This window comes from Ictidomys tridecemlineatus, chromosome 10 (assembly GCF_052094955.1).
Source record: "Ictidomys tridecemlineatus isolate mIctTri1 chromosome 10, mIctTri1.hap1, whole genome shotgun sequence".
NCBI lineage: Eukaryota > Metazoa > Chordata > Mammalia > Rodentia > Sciuridae > Ictidomys > Ictidomys tridecemlineatus.
The window spans coordinates 112,671,350-112,696,523 of NC_135486.1; the positions used below are offsets into that span (position 1 = coordinate 112,671,350).

The 25,174-nt window shown below is 37.2% G+C and overlaps 1 protein-coding gene and 1 pseudogene across 4 annotated transcripts in view; both read right to left on the reverse strand.

Moving 5' to 3' along the window:
* LOC144367279 (cytochrome P450 3A9-like) overlaps positions 1-6,621 on the reverse strand; it is a 37,207-nt pseudogene extending 30,586 nt beyond the window's left edge.
* LOC144364745 (cytochrome P450 3A9-like) overlaps positions 1-25,174 on the reverse strand; it is a 466,715-nt gene that overhangs the window by 77,852 nt on the left and 363,689 nt on the right. The gene's annotated exons all lie outside the window — the stretch shown is intronic.

Sequence of the window (25,174 nt, forward strand, 5' to 3'; positions counted from 1 at the left end):
AATAAAGGGGTGCTTAGATAGGATAATTTTTAAAATAATAATATTTGAAACTTAAAGGATTTTGTCTACATAAAGCTCTCAGCTAATGTCAGAGGAAAAGAAAAACAAATAAATAAAAGACATATAGAAAAAAAACACAAGTTATTAATGTAAGTTCTTCCAATATTTTCTACAAGGACAGCAGGGGAAAGGAAGATTATTTTATTTTTCACCTGGGTGCTACCTCAACAAATCAAAACCCCTGGAATTTAGTTCCATCATATAAAATATATTTTTGTATTAAAATGTATGCTTCAAGCCTGGCACAGTGGTGCATGCCTGTAATCCCAGCAGCTCAGGAGTCTGGGACAGGATGATCACAAATTCAAAGCCAGCCCTGGCAATGGTGAGGTGCTAAGCAATTCAGTGAGACCCTGTCTCTAAATGAAGTGCAACATATGACCAGGGATGTGGCTAAGTGGTTGAGTGCCCTCAAGTTCAATGTTCAGTCCCATCTCACCCAAAAATAAATATATGCTTCCACAACTCATTAACTGTAAAAATTTAGGAGATTAGGAACTGAGGGATGTTTCTTCAATTTCACAAAGAGATTCTACAAAAAATCCATTTTTAGCTAATTATACACTTACTGGTGGCAAACTGAATGCTTTTTCCCAATCATCAGTAACAGTTCTACAATTTCTGCTGAGTCATATACAAAAAAAGTAAAAACATTCATCTGAGTGTAGATTAGTGATTTGGACATGTTGGGAAGTAAATAGAGGCTATATTTGGGCAGTGTGGAAGATATATATATATATATATATATTATTGAACATAGCAGCTAATCCTATTATCATCCACAATTATCATACACTAATCAAAGTTTTTTAAAAAAAATTGTGATGCTGAGGATTGAACTCCAGACTTTGTGCCTGAGAGGCAAGCACTCTATCAACTGAGCTAATTTCAGGCCCCAAAGTTTTTAAAAAGTGAAGATCGAGATTGTATGGGAATACAAACGCACACAGAAAGACAGACACACACACACACACACACACAAACATTCTCCTCATCTAAAATTAGGGTAAACTTTGGAAAATTAAAGTCTATATCCTTCAAAAGAAATGTTCACTCTCATGGCTCTTATTCAATCTCACACTGGAATTCCCAGCTAATGTCAGGGGAAAAGAAAACCAACAAATAAAAAGCATACAGATAGGATTTTCCCTATTTGTAGGTGCAAACGTTGACCAATGTGGTCAACACACAAGAAACCAGGAACATTTCTAAGGTTAATGAAGATTTGGTGAAAACACATTAAAAACACAATCTAAATCTGCACAAATGTAGGCATGTGATACACTGGCACAGAGCTGCACACTCATACATATAGGCACACAAAACAGGAAAAATGAAAATAAAAAACCTAGATTGTATCAATTTCCTGTTACTATAGAAATAGGAACTTAATAAATTTATAGTCATGTAAGAAATTATCATTGGGTAAAATAGAATAAATTATACATGCAACTGCCTGATAATTTTTGGCAAGGAATGACCTCTGAACCTATAAATATCTCAGGATAAAAATTGAGTTAATAAATAAATAAATGTTACTTTGAATTAGTCAAAGGGGAACAAAGGGAAGGGTGAGGGGATGAGAATAGGAAAGACTGTAGAATGAATCACACACAACTTTCCTATCTTCATATAAGAACACACAACTAGAGAAACTCCACATTATGTCCAAACACAGGCTTGGGAAGTTGTACATCATGTATGTATAATATGTCAAAAGACATTCTAGTGTCATGTATAACTGAAAAGAATAAATTAAAACTTAAATATAACTAAATAAATGTGAAAATGTTGAAAAGTGAATGCTTACTCGCCAGTTACTGAAGTCAGAATAACATTCTTTGATGAGCACAGTTTTGATAGTGCTTGGCTCTATAATAAACAAAACAGGCTGTCGACCATCATATATGCTGTGTTAGAAAAATAGGGCTTATTAAATTTAACAGGTCAGATTCTGCAGCAGAAATCCTGACTTAGATCCTGATGTTACCTATTCTACCTGCCTAGTCCTACGATACATAGCAACATGAAGTTCTAGTTGGGGATTCTGGCCTCAGAAGCCACTGAAGTCTTCATAGAATAAAGGGCAATGTAGATAAAGTAGGTAGAAAGAGACAAAATACACCACCTAAGAGATCATAATTAGAAGTAGCATTGGAACACTTGTTAAATCTAGATAGTGAATACAATAGTATTGCCTACACTACTTTTCATAACTTATTTATTTATTATTTATTGTAATTATTGGTGGACAGAATGCCTTTATTTGTTTATTTTCATATGGTGCTAAGGATCAAACCCAGTGCCTCACACGTGCTAGGCAAGAGCTCTGCCACTGAGCTACAGCCTCAGCCCATAGTCTCCATAACTTTTTACAAAGCCAAATATAGGTTTGTGAAAAAATTGAAGGCAGACAATTGAATAACTTCTCACAATTACTAAGTGTTTCAAGTGGTAGCTAAAATGGGGATTTGGAGATTCAGTGGGGCATATTGTATCCTTGGATGACATGTTGTGTCCTTGGGCCATGTCAACTGAGCAGAACACTCTGACCAGGCCTGTGGCTTTTTGGGGATTGATGAGAGAAGATGGAGAAGAAGAGTCAATGTCTTTTACCGCTATTTTTAGTGAAGAGCAAAATGATTACACCTCTTCTATGGCTCCCACCAACCCCCCACCAGCTCTAAAAGAGAATAGTTTCTATAGTTAGCTGAGGCAACCCTCCAATATAATCCCTATCAATTCACCAGGAAACTCAATGGTGTAACTACATCCTATGTCTGGTCTTAACATCAAATGGATGAAGAAGAGAAAGAAATGCTTTATTGAAAAGTCAACACTGAAAACTTAAATATGGCATATGAGCAACAATAATGATGACAATAAAAAAAGAAGAAAGAAAGCTAAGGAAATAAAAAAATCTGAGCAGAAATGGTTTCTCATCTGCTTTTCAGTACCTCCCAGCCTCTTGTTCAAAAGCATACATTAAATCTGAAATTTAAATAAGAGAATTTGTCTTTAAATTAAAAGGAAATCAATGGAGGAAAGAGATGATGCCATAAATTTATAATCCCATTATTTAAAAAAAAACAATTCTCAAGTAATACATTTTATTCATCTAAAGGGGTCAAAAAAAAAAAAGAAAAATGGGTAAGATAGGAATAGCCAGGCATTGGACACAAAGTAAGGCTGGAGACTCTGGGTCATCAAAAGCAGGAGAAAAGCCAAAACATGCAAAATTCTCAACCTAAGTCAGACTGTAGACCCAGACTCCTGGTCACATGCAGAACCTTTGGCAGGACAAGCCTCCAAGGACTTTGCAGCACAGAGGGTTGCATCCCAAAAGTTCTGGGCTGAGGTAGTTCTCATGCGTTGGGGTGCCACATCATAACAAGTCTACCAAAGAGAAATTTCAGGAATACTCACCCCCATGTTTTTCCATAATTTTTATAACATTCTGTGTCAAAATCAGACAAACCCTAGGAAAAAGAACAAAATGAAATTACATTATTGTTGCAAATGTACTGACATTGCATCAAATGACCCAAATTTCATGAAATCAGGCTTGTTGTTCCTAACAGGTGGTTAGAAAGAAGCTCTTATTCAGAGGCTTCTGAGGAGAAAAGAGAAAATATGCAATGTTTGAAATAAAATATGTAAAGTCACTTAAATTTTCTCTATTATACATAATCAAGCAATTACTATTGTCTATGAATACAACATGCTTCTCTTCTGCAATATTTCTTTTTCTATTTATGTTGTCTCATAAATACTGGGACCTTCTGAATTATCACCTCCATGGGCACATGAAGAAACCCAGGGTGAGGAAAAGTTAGTGTATCTCAGGGCCGCGCATGAACTTTTATCTCCTCATTGAGGATCATTTTAATTTATCTCAGGTTTTAACTAGAATTCTAGTAGAATTAGGTACTTAAGGACACTAGCAACCTCTTCTAGCCTAAGATATTTATGTTATCACAATCCTGTTGTTGAGTAAGTAAGTGACATAGTGAGCAAATAAAAAGCGGACTTGCCTTCCTATGTTGTAGCTCAACTTGGAAAAGGGAAGTTGCTACCTCTCTGCCCATAGGACACATATAGTTAGACACTGGCTCTGAGTTTTCATCATAGAAACTAAGCAATTAATCTTCCTCATGTTAAGTTATATTTGTAATATTTTAAGTGTGCAAATAAAGCATCCCAGAGGTTTGAGTGTGTCTTCCTAGAATCTGCACTGAGAAAAATGAAAATCCTGTGAGAATGCTCACAGTTTGCTGAACATAAAGTCCACAGCTTAAAATGTGGATGTGCCAGAGTCCTGAGCTCATCAACAGAAGGGAACCTGAGGCCAGGAGGAGTTGTAAACAGAGCCCAAGGGTAAACCTGACTGTGCTTTGGATGGGGCCCTCAAACAGTTTCTGAAGCTTAGAAATCTTGAAACTTCTCTCATGGAGCTGAATTACTACTGATGTAACTAAGCAGATGTTTGCAACCATAAGAGGCAAAACAGGGAGCTCAAATAACACTCACCTGGTGATAATTAAGAACACTTCCCAAAAAAAAGCAGAGGTGTTGGCCCTGGAATTCCCAGCTTCTTAAAATATCCATGTTAATAGGTCCCACAGCCATAAAGTGGAAGAGAAATCCAGATCAAGGGATTGTGACTGTGTGTATAAAGTGGCTCATGAGTCCCTGATAAATAATGGGAGCCATTAAGCCAGGCAGGTATCATTTAGGCCATAAATAACAACAAAAACTTTAATGGCCCTAATCACATCTGCTCATCATCTCCTCTCTCATGGTCACTGAGATACTCCAAAATCACAATAGTTAGCTCAGAGCAGCTAATTCCATCATTAGGCTCCCAATGATACAGTGAATATCTGATATAAGTCGCCAAACATGAACTTAAAAATTTCTGAGCAATTCAGCCTAAATTTTTTCTAGGTCATTTCACTCACTGGTGTCAGTTCAGGATGATGACTTGATACCATTATGTTGGCCTCTCTACTTGCCTCCAGTGTGGGTTGTCCCCACTCTGGGCCTTCTTCTCTCAGCAGAGAGGAATATTCTCCAACTTTTTCATAACTCTTATCTGGATGCCTTTTATTGCATCCCTCATCCATATTCTCTTTTACTCATCTGCTGTAAGAGATTAAGAACACTGGCATATGAGGAAACTGTTGAATAAGAATAACCAGCTGGGCAGGTATATTTAAAGACATGTGCAATCTACGTCATGGATGTATGTATTAGATTAATATTCCTTCAATTGTTCAAAAAAGACGGGTCATTTTTAAACAGATTGGTTTTCACAAATACAGAATCCTTCAGAAGAAAAGTGATAAACTTACCTCAAAAAATTGTACTATTGAACAGAATAAAATTAAAACAATTTCATTAATTTTAAAATGCCACTGGAGGTAAAATAGATGCAACAAAAGCCTGAATACCACCCTTTACTTCAATTGTAACAATCAGGTTTATATTTTCAATTTTCACATCATTATGAATGCCAACTCTCATAAAAGTGAATTTAAGGTAGAAGTCAAAGGTCCCCTTGGGGCAATGTCTTCTACTCTCATTCAGAAATAACTGCTCTTTTTACCTGATCCATGAAACCAGGAATCCCACTATTTTTTAAATATTTTTTTAGCTTTTGTTGGACACTAAAACTTTATTTTATTTATTTATTTTTTTGTGGTGCTAAAGATCAAACCCAGTGCCTCACACATGCTAGATGAGCTCTCTCCCACTGAGCCACAACCCCAGCCAAGGAATCCCACTATTTAAAGGAATTCTTCTACTATATTAATTTATTCATGCTCCTCTACTGGTATATCATGAGAAAATGTTTAAAATAAAAAATTGGCTTGTTAACTTCTGTCTCTTGAAGCTGCCATTAGATTTCAAATCAAGAAAGAAACAAATCTCTACACTGATGATAACTTAAAGAATAAAAGTTCAAAATTTCTCCCAAGTCTTTGCTCAATAGTTTCATCATTCAGCAGTAGTTGCATATTTCAGGGCGAAGGAATTGAGTTTTTGGAGGGAGGGCTGTGCCTGTGAAAGGGAAGAAAATAGAGGAAAGAACTGAGTCTGAGCTTGTGGTAGGACCTGGGGTGCACTTGGTGCATTTTACAAATGGTGCTTGGACGTGGGGGAGAAGCAGGAACCACCTATTACACAGGTTACAAGCCTTCTACACATCTCTTGTACTGCACATAGAACACAAAAGATAAACAATGACACAGAAACTTGTGAAGACTCCTTTTTACTCCTAGAATTCTGAAAGTTTGCAGAGGGTGCATCACTTTTCAGAAGGTGTCCAGTTGTTTGTAATCTGCCTCTACAGAACTCCGGCTGATAAATCTAAGTACAAACTGAGACTCAATCGGAAGTTCATCCTCCAAATCAAATGATATCACTAAAACTCCTAGTCACAGAAATGGGAAGTTTCAAGAGGAGAGGAACTGGGACAGTTACTCACAGGTAGAGGAGCACCAGGCTAATTCCCAGGAGAACCAAGGTTTCCATGGAAAAGTTTGGGATCAGATTCATCACTACTTTTCTTTCAAAATCTTCTCCTCTGAGTTTGACTTCCAGCTATGTGAGTTATCTTTTCACTGGCGAAGGTGCCAATCTTGCCTTCTGTGAGCAGCTTTGAGCCAATGAAGTCAGTCTGGAATATTTATATGCTTGAAAAAAAAGTGGAGCTGGGTGTATAGCCAGTAGAAAAAACCACCTGTGCCCCACCCCCTATTGCAGAAACCAGGTGCCCCCTCCACCTTGGCAGTTGGCAGTGAGTCATGAGACATGCTCATTTTTATCTTTGAGCTCAGGTTTGTAAAAATTATTAATAAAAAATTCGATCAGAATGATCATTATGCCCAAAGGTTATTGCTTCTTATCAGAAACTCAAGTGAAACGTTGGAATTAAATGTCCTCTAATCAGTTTTTGTCTCCTTGGGTTTTCTCATTATAAAATCCTTGAATTACACCAAAAAAAAGTTATATCTAAATAACTACTCATGCACTTTCCTCTGATTACAATGCCCTCTTGGTCAGAGAAGCCTTTTTAAAAGTTGTTTTTAGTTGTTGATGGACCTTTTTTTCCTTCTTTCTTTCTTTCCTTATTTATTTTCATGCAGTGCTGAGAATCAAACCCAGGGTCTTACATCCTAGGCAAGCACTCTACCACTGAGTCACAGCCCCAGCCCAGAAGACTCTTAATCATCCTTTAAAACCCAGCTCAGAAAAAAACTTCTTCTGGTAAAGGCTTTCAACACCACCTCTTCAGAAGGAGTCACTTCCTTCCCTGGACAATCTCTATTTTCCCTGGAACACATTTCTCTTTTTGTTGTCCTCTTTATGTACAACATTGTTGGATTTCACCTTTGTTTCACTTTCCAGAATGTGAACTTTTCTGGAGCAGGGTCTCTGTACTATCCACTATTATGCCCTTAATCCCTAGCAGAGTTCTTTACAAAGAGCTGGTATCTGGAAAGTTTGGTCATTGAGTCAGGTGAGATTGCTGGGACTCTACAGGTTCTTTGCCTGTGTGTCTTTGCTGACTACTTCATCTTCCTGGTTTATTAATACAGAAAGATTATTTGTCTTGTTTGGGCCACAGCCACCTTCCCAGCACATTCAGGCTGTGTGCCAGTACCCTGATGGCCAGAAGTCCCCTAAAAAACGGGGTGAACAAGATGACACTGATGGTTGCACTGAGTAATGCCAATCCAAGCTACTTCCTGTGCCACCATTAAGAGATCCCTGCAGTATCCAGCAATTTAGACAGATTTCAGAGCAAAAAATAACCTCTGTCTCTGAAAATAATGCATGTCCATGACCAATGGGTATGAAAGGACAAAAGAGGAGAACAGCATCCTGCACGACCAGGTGAACCACAAATCTCTAATCACCCATCTCATGGCAGATATCACAACAGAGAGCACATCCAGCACCAGAACCCCCCAAAAATGATCCCAGATTTTTCATTAGGCCAAGATGTATCTGAGCAGGTGGCTCCCTGCTTTTTGTTAAATGGGTGGTTGTGGATGGAGAGCAGACCCTGGGTGCTGGTTTAGGAGCAGTCTTGTAAAAACAATAGTCACTTGTGAGACTCTCAACAGATTCCTGATGCAAGTGATGCCATGTCTGAGTGTTTGGAAATTATACCAGTTCATTATCTCAAGTCTTAGTCAAATTCTTTGTCTGATTATCCTGAGAAAGAGAGGTTTAGGTAACAAAGCCTCCAAGTTTTCAAAACATAACAGAATGAGAAGACATTCAAGCTGTGCTTGTGTGCTTCCTTCTCTCTTTCTTCTGACTCTGTGCCAACTGATACTCACCCTTCACCAACCTTTCCCATATCTCTGGCATGCATTCAAACAAGGAGAGATTCCAGTGTCATTTGATAACTTACTTAACAATCTTGAAACAGACTGAATTCAGAGGCACCCCATCTGAAATTAAGAATGACTTCCTTATGTTTAGAGTAGAAGCTGGGAGCAATGGGGCTTCCACTTCCCACCCTGACAGGCACCAAAGAGGATGTAAATGGGTATTTCATTCCATCTGGGACAACACAGACTAAATCTACATGTGTATTTTCTGCCTTTATTTCTAGATTGCTCCCTCTTCAGATCAACCAAATATACACATGTATATCACCTGGCTTTTGTTTCTGTAAATTATAATGGTGTCTGTGGGATAGGTAAGGAGAAGTAATGTAACCATTTTCTCCTGGGCTGATCGAAATGCATCAAGTTCAATACTCATTTTACCATATTTTGTCTATTTGTTATGTATATTTGCAGCCAAATCCAGCCATCCAGGATTAAGACATGTTTCAAGGTTAGGTTGTCAGTAACAAATCCATAACCCAAAATCTTTTTTATACATTCTGTATAAAAAACCTCTATAGAACTAATATAATTTTATCTTCATTCAAATCATGTATTTGACTACTATAATGAAATAGCCAGGGCCATTATTATTTTCCCCATCTTTCATAGCTCTGAACCTTGTTGGACTAGTTGGGATTTGTACCAACAAGGATAGGTTAGACATTCCTTGAGATGAAAAACGCATCTAGTGCTGGACCCCCAATCTATGCAAAAGTTCTTTTTCTGCAAAGGGCAATCAAAGAAGCCAAGCTCTAGCCAGGCAGGGTGGCAAACATCTGTAGTCCTAGTTGTTAAAGAGGATGAGGCTAGAGAAACACTTGAGCCCAGGAGTTCAAGGTCAGATAAAACAGGGAGAAATCATCACACACACACACACACACACACACACACACACACACACACACATACACAGAGAGAGAGAGAAAAAGAGAGAGAGAGAGAGAGAGAGAGAGAGAGACATGTTCCTCATGAACTTAATTCCATAGAAGGTAATATCATCAAACACAAAGATATTTGCATACTAAATTTTTGCTGTACATGTCCAGGAAAGCATTATGTGCCATAAGACTGCCCTCATGACTCTGGCATCTCCTCTGCATATTTAGTGAAGCACTCACCACATACTTTTAAGATATGTTCTATATATTTAAGTATTCAGATGTTTAATTCCCAGTTATTATTCTGGTTTCAGATAGTGCTAGCAAAAAAAGGACATAGTATTAATAAGGATGGTTCAGCCACATAAAATTAATCATACAAGTATGAGACACATACAGTCTTTATCAATATGAACGGTTTATCTTCTTTCTTGTTTTCATATGCAACAGATAAAAGTCCAATCTCAGATTATATTCAGAAAAACATCAGGGTGATATAAGTGTAAATGAACAGGTGATCCACAAACTTAGTGATGTAAGGGTCCCAATCATCATGATATTTCAATCCTTTCACAATGGTAGCCCAAGTTGTTATTCCCATGGAAAGCCTGTCTTGACTGGAATTGTCTGACTAAATTTCTTTTGGTGTAGAGAGACACAGAAGTACTCTGGAATGATTTGTGTATAAGGCTCAAATTCCACAATTTATAATTACAATTATGAAAAAATGCAAGCAAGATTATTTACCTAACTTAGTTAAGTGCCCATTCTTCTCAGTTGGGTAAAACTTGATCTTGCTAATTTGGGGAATCAGGTGGTATCTAAGCTTTGGTTGCTAGAAGAGGAAATAACCAACTCTTCTGGGATAATGATGGGAAGGTTGAGGAGCATGTCAGGTGAAAGAGACAGTTCCTCTCGTTATTGGACTCTTCCAATGTGTGCCTAACATCAGTATCACTGTAGCTTGGCAGGACTGTCTGGCTACTGTGTTCAGGACTTGTGCCAAATTCTACCTATAAGCCAGTCAGAATCCTTGTCCTTGTGAAATTTAACCTTAAGGAAGAGCAATGCTAATCAAATAAATACACAAATAATACTAAATTAAAAATTTTATTACAAAATAAAAGAAAACTTGTTGAACTTCCGAGCAGTGTTTGACATAGGTGGTTGATGTGACAAGAGATGAGAAATTAAATCGATACATGACCCAGCTATATCATCCCCCATATTTATCCAACAGAAATAATCAACATACTATACATATCCATGTTTTTGGTAGCATACTTCACAATAACTAAGTTATAAAAGCAATATATGTGTCCATCAACTGGATAAAGAAAATATGGTATATGTACTCAATGGAGATTTACTCAGCCATAAACACAAATAGAGTCATGCTATTTGCAAGAAAATTAATAGAAACAGAGAATGATTTGGTCAGCTTTTTTCCTTCTGTGACTAAAGGACACAGCTAGCACAATTGTATGGGGAGGAAAAGTTTATCTAAAGGCTCATCGTTTTGGATGTCTTATTTCATAGAAGGCCACCTCCATTTCAGAGGGAACCAGCTCACATGATGATCAGAAGAGAGAGAGAGAGAGAGAGAGAGAGAGAGAGAGAGAGAGGTCTTTACTTGCCAGATACAAATATATACCCCAAAGCCATGCCCCCAATGAATCATTTTCTCCAGTCCCACTCCACCTGCCTACAGTTCCCATTCAGTTAATTCAATCAGGGCCTAATTCACTGATTAGGTTAAGACTATGCTATATAACCCAATCATTTCTTTTCTATACCTTCGTGCATTGTCTCACACCTCAACCTTTGGGGAACACTACACACCCAAATCATAACAGAGAACATCATACTAAGTAATATAAGCCAGATTCAGAAAGTCAAGGGTTCTTTGTTTTTTATCATATGTGAAAGCTAGACAGATATAAATGAAAGAAAGGGAATTAAGGTAAACAGAAAAAGGACCAATAGAGAAATGGAATCAGTGGAGGGGAAAGGGGGAGCAAAGGGAGGGATCTGAGAATTAAATAGACAGTGTATGCTATGTGCATATATGAATATATCACAATGAAAACCACTCATCTATCTAATCATAATGCACAAATAAAAATTTTAAAACCATAAGAGAAAAAATAACTGAAACATATTAAATAAAAAAGAAAAGATATATTTGGACTCACAGTTTAAGAGATTTCAGCCCATAATCACTAGGGTCCATTGATTTTGGGCTGTGGTGAGGCAGATTGCCATGACAGAGGTGCACCATGGAGCAAAGTTCCTTCCCTCATGGTGATTGGAAAACATAAGGAGGGCAAGGTAGGGGCTAGGGATTTGATAAGCTTTTCTAGGATCTGCGACTGGTGACCTAACTCCAACTAGGTCCTAGGGTCCATCCTCTCTACCACCTTCTGATAATGCCATACAAATGTGAATCCATCTATGGATCATTCACAGATGAGATTAGGGAAGCTCATTATCAAATCACCTCCCCAAAATCTCCACCTCCGCACATTGCTGCACTGGGAACCAAGCTGTTAACACTTGAGCCTTTGGGAACATTCCAGAGTCAAACCATATCATGATTTTTTCTTTACCGCTTAACTCTCTCCTACTTAGTAAGTTATGAAAGCAGAATCCAAAAAACTTGTGGGGTTGGTTGTGTGAAAACTTGGGTATGCTTAGCTCTTAATTCCTCATCTGACTGTAGAAGGGGCTCAGTAAAATCACAGCACCTCAAATCACAGCACCTCAAGGATCACCTGCCTCTCTCTCTACCTCTATGATTCACTTTTATTTTAAAAAAAAATGCCACCTCCACATTATTCTCTTTATCTTTCATATCATGAGAGACCCCCAGGCCCTCCAGTTAAGCCAGAAATGAAGAACTCCTAAGGACAGGATGAAGCACAAAGTCAGTGGAATAGACTGGACCTTGAAGACGACATCTGCCAAGGAGGTCCTAGCTTTAAAATTCTAAAGTGGTTTCTCAAGTAGGAGTACAGAGTAAAGGGCATCATACACATGCACACAAACACATATTTGTCCACAAACACACACACACACACACACACACACACATTTTGGGGTTTTTTTAGTAGCAGTAATTAAACCTAAGGTTGCTTAAACATCCAGCCACATCCCCAGCACACTTTATTTTTTTTTTTATTTTGAGACAGGGTCTCACTGTGTTGCTTACAGCCTTGCTGAATCTGCCTTCAAACTCTCAAACACATGATCCTCCTCCAGATCCCCTGGGATTACAGATGTGCATCACTGTACCCAACACACAAACACACACACACAAACACACACACACACACACACACACACACACAATGTACCTCAAGCAACAATAGTGTTACTGAAAGCTCAGGCTTGTCCCTGATGTCAATTCAATAAAAAGGACAGTTTTGAGAAAAAGAGAAAGTTTTATTGTTCTACTGAGGAAGGAGAAGCACAGGGGACTCCTTTTTCAGAGGTGTGATTCTGCCCATCAGAGAGAAAAAAGGGTTTCTTTTTTTTATCTTTTTTTTTATTGGTAGATGGACAGAATGTCTTTATTTTATCTATTAATTTTTATGTGGTGTCAAGAACTGAATGCAGTGCCTCATATATGCTAGGCAAGTGCTCTGACTCAACCCAAGAACTGATGGTTTTTAAAGATATAATCCATTCCAGGTGTTCTCTATGAGAGGTTAGGTTCACCTGTTAATTTGGGAGATAACAATTCTTATGGCACCAGTCCTGAAGTCTGACTAACTTTGTTCCTGTGGTGGGTGTATGCTCAAAGGCAGATGGATAACGCCACCTAGGATGGAAAACGATAATCTTGTTCCCAAGCCCCAGGTTATGAAGAGAGAGAGGAAGAAGAGAAAAATAAAATCCTGTCCATATTAAAATAAGCCTCAGTGGCAAAACAGCCAAAGACTGTATTCAAAGCATGAAGTGGATGACGGATACAATAGGGAAATTTTTGTCTAAAACATTTAATTTTTTTCCTATTTCCTGAAATAAATTTAAGAGCATTGGTATTAGTTCTTCTTTAAAGGTCTTGTAGAACTTGGCTGTGTATCCATCTGGTCCTGGGCTTTTCTTGGTTGTTAAGCTTCTGATGGCGTCTTCTATTTCATCACTTGATATTGGTCTGTTTAAAATTGTGTATATCTTCCTGATTCAAATGGGAAAATCGTATGACTTAAGACATTTATCGAAATTGGGGTTGTAGCTCAGTGGTAGTGCACTTGCCTATCATGCCTGAAGCAAGGGTTCGATTCTCAGCACCACATACAAATAAATAAAAAGATCCATTCACAACTAAAAATTTTTTTTGAAAGAAATTTATCCATGCCTTCAATGTTGCTGAAGTCTGGCTTGGCACAAATCAGGAGCCACTTGTCAAAAAGAAACTAACTTTATTTTTAGAACTACAAACGCCAAACAAAACAGCTCCATGGAAAAACCCTCAGAGCCCAACTGCCACCACCGGCTTCCACAAGCCTCTCTCCCCCACACCAGCCTCTCAACCTCCCACAATCCTCCTGCTCTTGAGGCCGATTGGCTAGGTTGCGTGGGCAGAGCCAAAGAAGTCACCCAATGAGCAGCTCCGTGGAGGAGCCAATCAGCTAGATGTTGCTGGGGCCGCTGTGAGCCAATCATCAGCTGGCAGTCTGAAGGGCAGGGAAACAGCCCAATGAACATCACCGCAGAGGAGCCAATCAGCTAGATGTTGCTGGGGCCACTGTGAGCCAATCATCAGCTGGCAACTGGAAGTTTGCTGGCAGCTGGATCATCAGCCGGCAGCTGGAAGTTTGCTGGGGCCCCTTTGGCTGTGGCTCTCAACACAATGTCTTCTATTATATTGGAGTATAAGTCTTCAAAATAACTTCTAATTATCCTCTGTATTTCTGTAGTATCTGTTGTGATATTACCTTTTTCATCATGTATGTTGGTGATTTGAGTTTTCTCTCTACTTCTCGTCATTAATATACCTAAGGGCCTGTCAATTTTATTTATTTTTTAAAAAAACAACTTTTTGTTTTGTCAATTTTTTCAATTGTTTCTTTTGTTTTGATTTCATTGGTTTGAGCTCTAATTTTAATTATTTCTTGCTTTCTACTGCTTTTGCTGCTGATTTGTTCCTCTTTTTCTATTATTTGAGATGTAATATGAGGTCATTTATTTATTAGCTTTTTCTTCTTTTAAGGAATGAATTCCATGCAATGAACCTTCCTCTTAGTACTGCTTTCATAGTGTCCCAGATTTTGATATGTTTTTTCTATGTTCTCATTTACCTCTAAGAATTTTTGATCTCCTTCTTTATGTCTTCTGCAACCCATTGTTCATTCAGTAGCATATTATTCAGTCTCAAGGTGATGGAGAAATTTTTATTTTTTACTTTGTTGTTAATTTCCAATTTCATTCCATTATGATCTGATAAAATTCATGATTGTATCTCTCTACTTTTTTGTATTTGCTAACAGTTGCTTTGTGACATATTATATGGTCTATTTTGAAGAAAGATCCATGTATTGCTGAGAAGAAAGTGTATCTGTTTGATGCAGATTGAAATATTCTATATATGTCAGTTAAGTATAAGTTATTGATTGTATTATTGAATTCTTTAGTTTTCTTAATCAATTTTTGTTTGGAAGATATATCTAGTGTTGAGAGAGGTGTGTTAAAGTCACCCCAAATTATTGTGTTGTGTTCAATTTGAACTTGAGAAGAGTTTGTTCGATGATCATAGCTGCACCACTGTTTGGGGCATATATATTTATGATTGTTATGTCTTATTGGTATATGATTCCCTTCAGCAGTAGATAATGTCCATCTTTATCCCTTTTGTTAACTTTGGCTTGAAGTCTACTTTATTTAATATGATGATGGACACCCCTGATTGCTTCTGCAGCCCATCTTAGTGGTATGATTTTTCTCAAACTTTCACCTTCAGTCTCTGTATGTCTTTTCCTATCAGATGAGTCTCCTGGAGGCAGCATATTGTTCTTTTTTTTAATCCAGTGTACTAGCCTATGTCTTTTGATTGGTGAGTTTAAGTCATTAAAATTCAGGGTTACTATTGAGACATGGTATTCCCAGCCATGTTTGTTTATTTTGATTATTTAACTTGACTTGATTTTCTTCTTTGATTAGTTTTCCTTTTAGAGTACTACCTCCCTCTGCTGATTTTCATTGTTGTTTTTTATTTCCTCTTCATGGAATATTTTGCCAAGGATGTTTTGTGAAGCCAATTTTCTTGCCATACATTCTTTAAACTTTTGTGTATCATGGAAGGATTTTATTTCATCTTCAAATCTAAAGTTTAATTTTGCTGGATACAAGTTTCTTGATTGGCACCCATTTTTATTTGTAATTTTTTTGTTATTTGCTCAACCCAATACAATGATCTTGACATATCATACATTTGATTCAAATAGGGTATGAATTCTCATTTTTCCACGTGTACAAATTGCAGGATAACATTGGTTATACATCCATGTGTATACATACAGCAATCTTAGTGTCAGTTGTATTCTGCTGCCCTCCCTATCCCCCCTCCCCTCCCCTCCCATCACCTCTCTCTTCTCATTCTACTGTGACACTTATCTCTCTCTTTTTTCTTCCCTTCCCCCTCACACCATCGTATATGTATTTTGTGAAACCATGAGGGTCTCCTTCCATCTTCCATGCAATTCCCCTTCTCCCTCCCATTCCCTCCCACCTCTTTTCCTTATTTTGTGGTAATCTTCTTCTCATGCTTTTCCTTACTACTCTGTTTTGAGTCACCTCCCTTATATCAGGAAAGACATTCAGCATTTGTTTTTAGGAATTGGCTAACTTCGCTTAGCATAATCTGCTCTAGTGCCATCCATTTCCCTGCAAATGGCACCCATTTTTTTTCAGAGCTTGATATATGTGGTTTCAGGATCTTCTCTCTATGTTTGTGGCATTGGGGTCTCAGGTGGCTGAGAGCCACAGCCTAGACTTCAGAGAATATCTCTCTGGGGCTTCCAAATGTTAAGGCACTATTCCAAAATCCCAAATAAAACTCTGTGTCTTTTTGAAGTAAAAATAAAGAATTTATTCTGGCCAGGGCCAAGGGAACACAAAGCCCCAGTTCTGCAGCCCAAGAATTGAATGCTGGTGGGGGGCATCTTAAAAGACAAAAAAACACAAAGAAGGGAGGCAGGGGAGGCAAGTACAATCATGAGACATATTTCACATAGTGGAAAGCACCAAGGTCTCAGAATTTTCACCTTTTTGTGCATAGTCAGGAAGCAAGCTTGCATTAGTTCTACAGTTATGGATATTGTTTTCAGGGATCAAGTTGATAAGGGTTGCAATTTCAGCTTCTATGTGAATGGGCCTATGCAGAAATGGGAGCCAATTCTTCCCAGGGTGAATTGTCTGAACAAAATTGGGTCAGACTGACTTAATTTTCAAATTATTCCATAAAAAATCCATTTACAATTTTTTTTTATTAATGTCCTATGGAAACATGTGATGCTGGGACTCACTGTGCCACACCCATGCATGCACATTCCATGTTCAGTGAAATTCATTCCACTCTTCTTCCCTTTTTATGTCCTTTCTTCTTCCTCCTCAACCCCTCCATCTACTCTACTAAACTTTCCTCTATTTTTATTAGTTGTTCAAAATATTACAAAGCTCTTGACATATCATATTTCATACATTTGATTCAAGCAGATAATGAACTCCCATTTTTGATGAAATTACCTCTCCCTTCTTTATTCTCTCTCTATTTTTCTTGTATTTTTTTTATCTCCACCTTACTTGCCTTACTTTGTATTAGCTTCCCCTTAGTAGAGAAAACCTTTGAAGTTTAATGTTTTGGGACTGGATTATTTCACTTGACATGACTTATCTTCATTTTAACCTTTAGCTTTGATAACCTATACAGAAAGGAGCAAAGATCTATGAACAAAAATAACTATTTTATAGATTTTTAGTGTTGTTCATATAGTTAATTTTACCAAAATTCTGGATATTTTCATATGGTTTTATGTTAATATTTAGCAAAATAAGAGTATCTGTTTCATTGTAGTAGTCACAGGAGACTATGCAGCCCTTCTCTCTTTCTGGTAAAGTATCTGAAACTATCTGACTTTGTTGTTGGTAAAATAATTCATCACCATTGGGTTTTATTGATTAAACATCCTAGAAAATTTAATGGGTGTAAAACATTTATAATTCTGCAGGGTTACAGTGTGTTCTCCATGGCAAATAAGATTTGAGTTCCAACTTTTCTTTATGACAAGTGGAATCTGGGCCCAAACTGGTGTGTTGTAAGGTGACCAGTTAATCAGTCTGCTGATTTCACAATCTCAATGGGCCTGGTTAGAGTGATTAAAATATGAATTTCCTACGTTTTATGTGTAAGTTGAAGTTGTTAGATAATAGTAAACCAGGATTATATCTACAAGGTAAAAAAACATTAGATACATATCATGATTGGTGGAAGTCAAGGTCTGCCTTTCAGGACTCACTTTGATATATATCATCTGTGAGAAATTGTTAATGAAATCTTGACTTATAGTGACAGGCTGTAAAGCAATGCCTAACAGCATGTTCCTGGGTGACACAAATTTTCATTTTTACCCTACCTGAACTGGTTATTGTCTACACTTTCTGAGGTTTTTGTGGTCACATGAGGTTGTTGTTCAATATTCAACCAGAATTTTGCTAGTGAGATAGTGTTGCAAAAAGCTATTGGATACAGGTCATCCTTTCTGACATTGTTGGAATTGTGATATCTTCCAGCTGGCTGCCAGTCTCAGTAACCTCACTTACTTTCTCTGTCTAAGAACATGTAGTTGAAAGATTTAGACTTAGAAGAATATATATTTATTCCCATTGTCAGGTGTGTGAGTGATAGATTTGTGTCTATGGTGTCTGGATTCCTGATATGATTTCCCCTCGATACTGTTACTCTTTCCTCCTCTTTTTTCTAAAATTCCATGTATGTTTTTATCTGGCTGTTTCCCAACTCTCTTAAGCTATGGGCATTTTGCAATTCTAAAAATACTTCCACTTTTTCAGTTTAGTTACAGTAATGACTATATGCCTCACTACCAATTTCTCTATAAATCTGTATTTTATTACTAAAGTGAAGAATTTGAGGCAGGATATTTTGTAAAGAAATGATGCCATTCAGTCACATCCATGCTGTCCCAAATGATAAAAATTCATCATTTGTAAGGCTGAATAGTGTCCTCTCTTGTATACATTCCACCTTTCCATTTATCCATTCATTAATTCATGCACACTAAAGTTGATTTTTATTTTTGGTTATCATGAATAATATTGCAATAAACATGGGAGTACACATGCCTCTATGACACATATTTCATCTAGATAAATATCCAGAAGTGGGATGCTGAATCATATAGTAGTTCTATTTCTAATTCAATATTTGTTGTGTGCTTGTAGGATTAGCATCTTTTTCCTGTTACATGTTAAACTCCATGAGAGTAATAATTCTGACCTTTATATGCAGTGCTGGTGCATGTCCCAAACACAGCAGGCATGCAGCTGAACCAATTCATAGTGTTACTGAGGTAAGGAACACACCTCCTCCAATGCCAAGAGAGAATGCCATGGGACCTGCCACTTTCCCTACAACATCCAACCATGAGGCCTACAATAGTTGGTTGTTCCCCTTCTTCAGCTATCAAAGCTAGATACCACCTGGTTTCCCAAATAGACCTAATCAAGTGTGCCCCTACTGAGAAGTGTAGGCTCTTGAGTTAGAAAAAAATCTTTTTTTGCATTTAAAAAATTACTCTTTTTTTTCAGTCAAGATTAGAAATTGTGAAAATTGAATCTAACACTCAAATCATTTCAGCACAACACTGCCTCCCTGCAATGAGAGCAAATACTTAAACAATGGAAATCAGGACAGGTTTCCCATTCGAGGAGAAACTTGTGCTAACAATGTAACGTATAATATCAGATTCATGGAGATCCTTACAATACTCTGAATCCAGTGATGGAATCTGAGCTTAATGTCCTGTGAATATTATTTGAGACTCCACATTGATAGTGTATGAAGAACACTGAGACAAAAACTCAAATATTTAATGTTGGCAAAGACATTTATTATACTTGGATGGTTGCTGTAGTTATCTCTTTGTCATTATGTTTCGCCAGAAGACCTGAATCAGTCATCTGTGTAATCTCAGCACTTAGAGCAGACCTCTAAAAGTACATGCAGATGCTTCAATACAACAAATAGTAGATGGGAGACAAGGGGTGGTTTGGGTGCTTCCTGTATATGTTCAAATAAATTGGCAGTTTGCAAGCTTTTTATGTTAGAAAACATTGCTTTTGGGGAATCAAATGGCACAAAGTACATGTCTCTTATTATTATCTCCTGTAGTGTAAGACCATTTGCATCAGTTGGGAAATAGTTCTGACTACATTTCATTCCCTAGCAATGATAGCTATTGCTTTTTTTAAAACACATCAGAAATTTATTAGTTGCTCAAAGCATTACATTGATCTTGACATATCATATATCATATGTCTCTTATTATTATCCCTTGTAGAGTAAGACCATTTGCATCAGTTGGGAAATAGTTCTGACTACATTTCATTCCCAAGTAATGATAGCTATTGCTTTTTTAAAAAAAAAATATCAGAAATTTATCAGTTTCTCAAAATATTACATTGATCTTGACATATATCATATGTCTCTTATTATTATTCCCTGTAGAGTAAGACCATTTGCATCAGTTGGGAAATAGTTCTGATTACATTTCATTCCCAAGTAATGATAGCTATTGATTTAAAAAAATCAGAAATTTATTGGTTGCTCAAAACATTACATTGATCTTAACATATCATATATCATACATTTGATTCAAATGAGGTATGAATTCTTATTATTCCCACATTTACAGATTGCAGGATCACATTGGTTATACAGCCACATTTATACATACTGTCATACTAGTGTCTGTTGTATTCTGCTGCCCTTCCTATCCCCTTTCTATCCTCCCTCCCTTCCCCTCCCCTCATCTCACCTCTCTCTACCCCCTCTACCATAACTCATTTTTTCTCTATCTATTTTCCCCTTCCCTTCACATCCTCTTATATGTATTTTTGTATAACAATGTGGGTCTCCTTCTATCTTCCATGTAATTCCCCTCTTCTCTCCCATTCCCTCTCACCTCTAATCCTTATTTGATGGTGATCTTCTTCTCATGCTCTTCCTCCCTGCTCTGTTTTGAGTCACCCCTCTAATATCAGAGAAGACATTTGGTATTTGTTTTTTTAGGGATTGGCAAACTTCACTTAGCATAATCTGCTCTAATGCCATCCATTTCCTTGCAAATGCCATGATTTTGTTATTTTTTAGTGCTGAGTAATATTCCATTGTATGTGAAGTCTAAGCACACTGGCTAGAGCCTAAGATGACAAGGACAGAGGAACTGTCACATTGGACTTGGTAATGGCACAGCATTTGTAATTATATGCTTTGGAGGAAAATGAAAACATATGAATTTCCACAGGGAATTTATTTCCAGAAAAGAATAAGGAAGGCATTGGGATTAAGTTGCCAGTAGTTATAAGATGACACTCTGACCTTGTTTGAATGCATTCTGTGGACCCCTCTTATGGGATCATAGAGGATGGTCCTACAACACCTCGCCTTGGCCATGAATCAATGCATGCATAAATAGATGTATTTTCTTATTGCACTTTAAATGAGGAGTTGTAGTTTCTATCTAGTGTCTCCTACAGAAATTTTGACTCAAATATGACAAACTATGATCATCAACATTTCATGCTGCTTGATAAGCTTCAAAACTAAGAAAGCAGGTGCACTATATTTAGTATTGAGATGTTCACCTACATAGGCCTCTGTTCAGCAGCCCATATACTTAAACCCAGAATAATGGGATGAAATGGAAGTGGTGATCTGTAACCATTGAACTTACCAATAACACTGATTGAGGTGTTTATTTACTTCCCACAGAATAAGCACTAAAAGGAGTTCAGACTGAATGTGTACATAATTATTTTCCAATTACCAATATGGGGAGGGAACTTGGTTTCTCTAAGTATAGGTCATACAAAACCTATAGCTTTCTTTGGAAAGTCTGGCAATGATGAGAAAAGATAAAGAGAAAGAGACACGCTAAGTGCAGCTCAAGTGTCTTCAATTTTGTTGTGTATTAAGAACTATGAAGGTTTTTTTTTTCTTGCCATGAATTGTGTTTTTTTTTCAGGATAAATTTATTCAGGATCTGAGTCAGAATGATAATAATGAGCTTGTGTGATTTCCAAACACTCACTTGTGGGGTCTTTACCATTGGAGATGTGGTAGAAGCTCACAAGTGACAGAGATATCAATTACACAATGTCCCCTGTCCAGTTTCCCAGGTCTCTTTATCACCCATTGAGTAATCACCATTCATCAAAAACTGTAACCCACTGTCCCTGACCCATGGACCCCTCACCTAACCTAGAATCATATTTTTTGTATTATAAGGTGCTGTATATGCTGCCTGTAATGACATCTTCCACACCATTTGTAGCTAAGGTGTTTGGGGTCCAAGTGGCCACAGAGAACGTTCTTTTCTGTCCATTTTCTCATTATTCCAGAGAGAGAGGACAATTCTTTGTTCCAAAATCACTCTTAATTCCTTTCTGTGGCAGACACCTTTGATGGACTTCCAAAAAAGCACCATGAATTGATGGTGCTCACTCAGCAGTCAACTCCATCTCAACCATGTCCAGTTCCTTCTTCATGGGTCTTTTGTCAAAAGAACCCTGCTGGATCCAACTGAACTTTTTTTGAATATTCTTTTATTTTTTAATTTAATTTAATTTATTTAATTGGTTGTTCACAACATTACAAAGCTCTTGACATATCATATTTCATACATTAGATTAAAGTGGGTTATGAACTCCCATTTTTACCTCAAATGCAGATTGCGGAATCACGTCGGTTACAAATCCACATTTTTACATAATGCCATATTAGTGACTGTTGTATTCTGCTACCTTTCCTTTCCTCTACTATCCCCCCTCCCCTCCCCTCCCATCTTTTCTCTCTATCCCATCTACTGTAATTCATTTCTCTCCTTGTTTATTATCCCATTCCCCTCACAACCTCTTATATGTAATTTTGTATAGCAATGAGGGTCACCCTTCATTTCCATGCAATTTCCCTTTTTTCTCCCTTTCCCTCCAATCTCATGTCTCTGTTTAATGTTAATCTTTTCTTCCTGCTCTTCCTCCCTGCTCTGTTCATAGTTGCTCTCATTATATCAAAGAAGATATTTGGTATTTGTTTGTTAGGGATTGGCTAGCTTCACTAAGCATAATCTGCTCTAGTGCCATCCATTTACTTGAAAATTCCATGATTTTGTCATTTTTAGTGCTGCATAATACTCCATGGTGTATAAATGCCACATTTTTTAATCCATTCATCTATTGAAGGGCATCTGAGTTGGTTCCACAGTCTAGCTATCATGAATTGTGCTGCTATGAACATCGATTTGGCATTATCCCTGTAGTACGCTCTTTTAACGTCTTCAGGGAATAGTCCGAGGAGGGCAATAGCTGGGTCAAATGGTGGATTCATTCCAAGCTTTCCCAGGAATCTCCATACTGCTTTCCAAATTGTCTGCACCAATTTGCAGTCTCACCACCAATGTACAAGAGTACCTTTTCCCCCACATCCTCGCCAGCACTTCTTGTTGTTTGACTTCATAATGGCTGCCAATCTTACTGGAGTGACATGGTATCTTAGGGTGGTTTTGATTTGAATTACTCTGACTGCTAGAGATGGTGAGCATTTTTTTATATACTTGTTGATTGATTGTATATCCTCCTCTGAGAAGTGTCTGTTCAGGTTCTTGTCCCATTTGTTGATTGGGTTATTTGTTGGCTTTTTGTCTAATTTTTTGAGTTCTTTGTATACTCTGGAAATTAGGGCTCTATCTGAAATGTGAGGAGTAAAAATTTGTTCCCAGGATGTAGGCTCCCTATTTTTCTCTTTTATTGTTTCTCTTGCTGAGAAAAAACTTTTTAGTTTAAGTAAGTCCCATTTGTTGATTCTTGTTATTAACTCTTGTGTTATGGGTGTCCTATTAAGGCATTTAGAGCCCGACCCCACAATATGTAGATCAGAGCCAACTTTTTCTTCTATCAGATGCAGAGTCTCTGATTTGATATCAAGCTCCTTGATTCATTTAGGGTTAACTTTTGTGCATGGCGACAGGAGGAGATTCAGTTTTATTTTGTTGCATATGGATTTCCAGTTTTCCCAACACCATTTGTTGAAGATGCTATCCTTCCTCCATTGCATGATTTTAGCCCCTTTATCAAATATAAGATAGTTGTAACTTTGTGGATTAGTCTCTGTGTCTTCTATTCTATACCATTGGTCCACCCACCTGTTTTGGTACTATTGCTCTGTAATATAGTTTGAAATCTGGTATTCCTATACCACCTGATTCACACTTCCTGCTTAGAATTGCTTTTGCTATTCTGGGTCTTTTATTTTTCCATATAAATTTCATGATTGCTTTATCTATTTCTACAAGAAATGCCGTTGGGATTTTGATTGGCATTGCATTAAACCTATAGAGAACTTTTGGTAATATCGCCATTATGATAATGTTAGTTCTGCCTATCCATGAACAGGGTATATTTTTCCATCTTCTAAGATCTTCTTCTACTTCTCTCTTTAGGGTTCTGTAGTTTTCATTGTATAAATCTTTCACCTCTTTTGTTAGGTTGATTCCCAAGTATTTTATTTTTTTGGAGGATATTGTGAATGGAGTGTTTTTCCTCATTTCATTTTCAGAAGTTTTGTTGCTGATATACAGAAATGCCTTTGATTTATGCGTGTTGATTTTATATCCTGCCACTTTGCTGAATGCATTTATTTGTTCTAGTAGTTTCTTTGTAGACCTTTTTGGGTCTTCTAGGTATATAATCATGTCTTCCGCAAATAGTGATAATTTAAGTTCTTCTTTTCCTATTTTTATGCCTTTAATTTCTTTCGTCTGTCTAATTGACCTGGCTAGTATTTCAAGGACTAAATTAAATAGAAGTGGTGATAGAGGGAAACCCTGTCTTGTTCCAGATTTTAGAGAGAATGCCTTCAATTTTTTTCCATTCAGAATGATGGTAGCCTGATGCTTAGCATAGACAGCTTTTATAATGTCAAGGTAAGTTCCTGTTATTCATAGTTTTTCTACTGTTTTGAACATAAAGGGATGCTGTATTTTGTTGAATGCTTTTTCGGCATCTATCAAGATGATCATATGGTTCTTATCTTTAAGTCTATTGATGTGGTGAATAACATTTATTGATTTCTGTATATTGAAACATCCTTGCATCCCAGGGATGAATCCTACTTGATCATTGTGCACAAGTTTTTTGATGTGTTTTTGTATTCGCTTCCCCAGAATTTTATTGAGGATTTTTGCACCTAGGTTTATTGAAGATATTGCTCTGTATTTTTCTTTCTTTGAGGTGTTTGTGTCTGGTTTTGGAATCAGGGTGATGTTGGCCTCATAGAATGAATTTGGAAGAGCTCCCTCTTTTTTTATTTCCTGAAATAACTTGAAAAGTATTGGTATTAATTTTTCTTTAATGGTTTTGTAAAACTCCACTGTATACCCATCCGGTCCTGGGCTTTTCTTGATTGGTAGTCTTTGATTGCTTCTTCTATTTCATCCACTGATATTGGTCTGTTAAAATTGTGTGTATCCTCTTGACTCAGTCTGGGCAAATCATATGACTTTAGAAATTTATCGATATCTTCACTAT